The following is a 925-nucleotide window of genomic DNA, read 5'->3' as shown; positions in this document are numbered from 1 at the left end:
AAAGAGTGAACAAGAATGAGAATAAAAAACCGAAAAAAAAATGGGTGGAGAGAAAGCGAGTTGTGAGTTCCAAAGAAGGTGGAGAGATGTGGGAGGGAGGAGGAGACGGTCCTTTGGTGAAATAGAATTAGTGAGGAGGAGATTGTGATTTCCCCTTGAATCTCTCTCCCCCTACCTGTTATTATGGGCTGTTTCGTGGGCCCTTTCAAACAAACTGTGAAAAAGGCCTATTTTATAGTTAAGGCCCATTCTACAGATCCATGAAGTCTTCACATTTGTTTTTAGTTTACTACTGTAACTTTTGAATTTTACTGACTTGTTCCCTGTATTTTGAAAAGGGAACCAAAACACCAAATGCGGGTCCAACTACTTTATTAAGTTCTGAAATTGGGGAGTAACAATTTGGTTCTTGTATCCGTTTCATTTCAAAAAACAAATGAAGTCAAATAGTATCAAATTTTGATTTGGTTATATATTTTAAATCTAGAATTCTTTATTTTTCTTGAAAAGATTTTTTTTTTTAATAATCGGGTGTTCTAGACCGATATCAGATTAATTCTCGGAGCGGGAACAAACTATTTGATTAGAATATGCATTTTTTTCTTCAATTTGAATCTTGAATTTAGGACGGAACAAACACTTTATATTCTATTTCACCGGTTGAACTATCTAAATTGAGTTTTTTTTTTAGGATTTCAATATGTACTTGTAGTTTTCGGACTTGTGTAAGATCAAGTTGATATAATTTTAATTATTAGGTTTGACCATAACTACAATATATTTCTAATCTTATCCACTAAGGAAATTGTCCTCTATTACAACCTTATGAAACCCTTCGATGCATACGTAATCTCATGAAAATTACAAAAATCATATATATATATATATATATATATATATATATATATATATATATATTAAAGAA

This window comes from Tarenaya hassleriana, unplaced genomic scaffold, assembly GCF_000463585.1.
Source record: "Tarenaya hassleriana unplaced genomic scaffold, ASM46358v1 Cleome14, whole genome shotgun sequence".
In the NCBI taxonomy this organism is placed as follows: Eukaryota; Viridiplantae; Streptophyta; class Magnoliopsida; order Brassicales; family Cleomaceae; genus Tarenaya; species Tarenaya hassleriana.
This window is presented reverse-complemented; position numbering follows the sequence as displayed.